This window comes from Petaurus breviceps, unplaced genomic scaffold, assembly GCF_028583685.1.
Source record: "Petaurus breviceps papuanus isolate PSGF00001 unplaced genomic scaffold, PetGlider_PUasm1.0 37, whole genome shotgun sequence".
NCBI lineage: Eukaryota > Metazoa > Chordata > Mammalia > Diprotodontia > Petauridae > Petaurus > Petaurus breviceps.
Genome location: NW_027186296.1, coordinates 6,858,020 through 6,862,570, shown reverse-complemented (window position 1 = coordinate 6,862,570; position 4,551 = coordinate 6,858,020). Strand labels below are relative to the sequence as shown.

General features: G+C 36.2%; 1 pseudogene; it reads left to right on the top strand.

Moving 5' to 3' along the window:
* Positions 1 to 2,005: 2,005 nt before the first annotated feature.
* Positions 2,006 to 3,948, top strand: LOC138168427 (N-acetylgalactosamine kinase pseudogene; annotated as a pseudogene).
* Positions 3,949 to 4,551: the final 603 nt, after the last annotated feature.

Sequence of the window (4,551 nt, the reverse complement as noted above, 5' to 3'; positions counted from 1 at the left end):
AAATGGAGGAAGATAGCAGAATGGATTAAAAACCATAATCCTACAATATGCTGTCGACAAGAAACATGTCTGAAAAAAAAGGAATACGCACAGGGTAAAGGTAAAAGACTTGAGTAGAATATATTATGCTTTAGCTCAAGTAAAAAAATCAGGGTTAGCAATCATTTTCTCAGATAAAGCAAAAGCAAAAATAGATCTAATTAAAAGAGATAAGCAAGGAAAAATATCCTGCTAAAAGGCATCATTGAGAATGAAGCAATATCATTACTTAACATATATGCAACAAATGGTATAGAGTCCATATTCCTAAAGGTGAAATAAAGGGAATTAGAGGAAGAAATAGATTGCAAAACTATACTTGTGGGGGATTTTAATCTTGCCCTTTCTGAACTTGATAAATCTAACTTCAGAATAAACAAGAGAGAAGTTAAGGAGGCAAATAGAATTTTAGAGAGGCTAGATATGATAGATCTCTGGAGAATACTGAATGGGGATAAAAAGTAATATACCTTCCTTTAAGTGGTACATGGCACATACCCAAAAACTGATCATGTGCTGGGTCACAAAAACCTCACAATTCAGTGCAGAAAGGCAGAAATATTAAATCCACCATTCTTAGATCATGATGCACTAAAAACATTCACAGCAAAGGACCATGGAAAGATAGACAAAACCTAATTGGAAACTAAAAATTTAATCCCAAAGAATGAGTGGGTTAAACAAGAAATTATAGAAACAATCAGTAACTTCATTCAAGAGAATGACAATAATGAGACAACATACCAAAACTTGTGGGATTCAGCAAAGGCAGTTCTTAGGGGAAGTTTCATAATGCCTGAGTGCATACATGAATAAATTAGAGAAAATGGAGGTCAGTGAATTGGGCATGCAATTGAAAAAGCTAGACAAAGACCAAATTGAAAATCCCCAATTAAATACTAAATTAAAAATACTGAAAACCAAAGGAGAGGTTATTAAAATTGAAATTAGGAAAACTATTAAATTAATCAATAAAACTAAGAGCTGATTTTATGGGGAAAAAAACACAATAAAATTTATAGATCCTTAGTCAATATGAAAAAAAGAAAGAATAAAACCAAATTATGAGTATCAAAAATGAAAAAGGTGAAGCTAACTCCAATGAAGAGGAAAATAAAATAATAACTAGGAATTATTTTGCCAAATTGTATGCACATAAATTTGACAATCTCAGTGAAATGGATGAATATTTTCAAAAATATAAGTTGCCCAGATTAACTGAAGAGGAAGTAAATTACTTAAATAACCCCATTTCAAAAAAAAAAAAGAAATCAAACAAGTCATCAGTGAACTCCCTAGGAAAAAATCTCCAGGGCCATATGGATATACTAATGAATTCTATCAAACATTTAAAGAACAGTTGCTTCCAATATTCTACAAACTATTTGGGATAATTAGTGAAGAAGGATTCCTACCAAATTCCTTTTATGACATAAATATGGTACTGATAACAAAATCAGGAAGAGATAAAACAGAGTAAGAAAATTATAGACCAATTTCACTCATGAATATAGATGCAAAATTTTTAAATAAAATATTAGCAAAAAGAGTACAGCAACTCATCACAAGAATAATACACTTTGACCAGGTAGGATTTATTCCAGGAATGCAAGGATGGTTTAATATTAGGAAAACCATCAGTATAATTGATCATATCAATTATAAACCTAGTAGAAACCACATGATTATCTCAATAGATGCAGAAAAGGCTTTTGACAAAATACAAAATCCATTCCTATTAAAAACACTAGAAAGTTTAGGAATAAATGGAGCCTTCATTATAAAAATAGGTACTGGTGCTTGACCGGGAGGTCAGGAGGGCCAGATGAGGGAACCTTATGGAAGAGAGGTCAGGGGAGGAGCAGCAAGCTGCAGAACTAGGCCACTCCAAGTAGCCGGACTTCCGCGAAGTACTGCATGTAGTGCCTGGAAGGAAGAGGGTCAGTCCCATGATTTTCTTGAGAGACTGCATTGCCAGTTGAATTGGCTGAAGAGAAAAGGAATCAGGAGCAATGGCTGCAGAAGGTCCAAACACCTGTCTGATCGATGTGGCAGAGCATCCCAGACTGCTAAAGTTAAAGGAGATGTTCATTTCCAAGTTTGGATCCATACCTGAATTTTATGTCCAGGCACTAGGATGAGTCAATTTAGTAGGAGAGCACATAGATTATTGTGGCTATGCTTTCCTTCCTATGGCTGTAGAACAAGATATCCTAATAGCTGTTAAACCTGTGAAAAGTCAAATTCTCCACCTGACCAATAAGAATCCCTTATACCTGGATTTCAGTACCAGTATTGATGACATTCACATTGATAAGACCAAGCCTCAGTGGCCACAACTCTTTCCTATGTGGACTTGAAGGAATCCAGGAACATTTCAATCTTAGGAACTCGACTGGAATGAATTGCCTGTTGAATGGAATCATCCCCTCAAGTTCTTGTTTCTCTAGTTCCAGTGCTGGTGTGTTGTGCCAGGCTCATGACACTGAAAGCTAACAGGCTGAACCTCCCCAAGATAGAACTGGAAGAAATCTGTACCAAGAGTGAGCGTTATATTGGCACTGAGGGAGGAGGCATGGATCAGTCTATATCTTTTCTTGGAGAGGAAGGAAAGGCCAAGTTATTAGAATTCAATCCTCTGAGGGCAACTGATGTCCAGCTTCCAAGTGAAGCAAGTTTTGTGATTGCTAACAGTTGTGTTGCAATGGATAAGGCAGCAACTTCTCATTTCAATACTTGTGTAATGGAGTGTATACTGGCTGCAAAGTTCCTGGCTAAGTACAAAGGCTTGGAATGGAACAAAGCCCTGTGCTTGGAGGAGGTGCAGATCAAACTAGGATTAAGTCTGGAGGAAATGCTGCTGCTAGTGGAAGAAGTCTTTCACTTAGAACCTTATAGCCAAGCGGAAGTCTGCAAGTACCTAGAAATTAGCCCGGAGGAGCTCAAGACCCAAATCCTTTGCAAGAACACTCAAGATATACTCTTGTTCAAGTTTTAACAGTGTGCAAAGCATGTGTTCAGTGAAGCAGCCACAGTGTTGCAGTTTAAGAAGATATGTGAGGAAGCACCCACCAATGCTATCCAGCTGCTGGGAGATCTAATGAACCAGAGTCATGTGAGCTGTAAGAACTTGTATGAGTGCAGCTGTCCTGAACTGGGTTGGCTGGTGGAAGTTTGTCGACCGTTGGGAGCTAAAGGGTCACGTCTGACTGGAGCAGAATGGGGAGGTTGTGCTGTATTGTTGGTATCTACTGACAAGCTGCCTGACCTTGTAGCAAATGCGCAAGAAACTTATTACCAAAGCAGCAAGGGAAGGTTAGTTGTAGAGAAGCGGTGTCTATTTGCTACCAAACCTGGAGGTAGGGCTTTGGCTTTCCTTGAGGACTAAACAATGTAAGAATCGCAGAGAAACTATTTAGGGCATTTGGGAACTGGCAGGACTTCCTATGCCACGGTAAATTAATCTACTCTCTGTTTTCTATTATGGTGAATATTTGCTATTATCAAGATAAGTTGCCAAATAAATTGTTGAAAGCCCTCTGCACTTTATAATGAACACATTTTTCCCTCTTAAAAAGGTTTGTTACAAATAATGGCCAATATATTGCTGGGATAGGCCTTTTAATGACTAAAGATTAAGTGAACCTTACCAATGTGAAAATGTCAAAGATTTAAAAGATCAGTGGTGCAAATAAAACCATGATTATCTCAAAAAAAAATAATAGATACCATCTATTTAAAACCATCAGCAGGTATTATATGTAATGAGGACAAACTAGAAGCATTTCAGTAAGTTCAGGGTTGAAACAAGGGTATCCACAATGCTTTTATTCAATCTGGAACTAGAAATGGCAATTAGAGAAGAAAAAGAAATCAAAGGAATCAAATTAGGCAAACAAGAGTCCAAGCTATCACTCTTTGCAGATGATATAGTACTATACTTGGAGAATCCTAGAGAATCAAATCCTACAAAAACAATAAAAAATTTGGCAAAGTTACAGGATATAAAATAAACCCACATAAATCCTCGACATACATATATATCTAGTGAAATTCAACAGCAAGAGACAAAAAGAGAAATCCCATTTAAAGTTACTGTAGACATTATAAAATATTTGGGAATCTACCTGCAAAAACAAACCCAGGACCTACAAAAACAAAACTACAAACACTTTTCACACAAATAAAGTCAGATCTAACTAACTGGAAAAATATCAATTGCTTGTGGCTGGGTGGAGGTAATATAATACAAATGGCAATTTTACCTAAATTAAATTACATATTTAGTGCCATACCAACAAATTTACCAAAAAAATACTTTATAGAGCTAGAAAATATTGGCAAAAAAAACATTTGGAAGAACAAAAGGTCCAGAATATCAAGGGAATTAATTAAAAGAAATGCTAGGGAAGGTTGCCTAGCCATAACAGATTTTAATATGTATTATAAAGCAGCAGTCATCAAAAATTCTTGGTACTAACAGAGGAATAGAGTAGTGTATCAATGGAATAG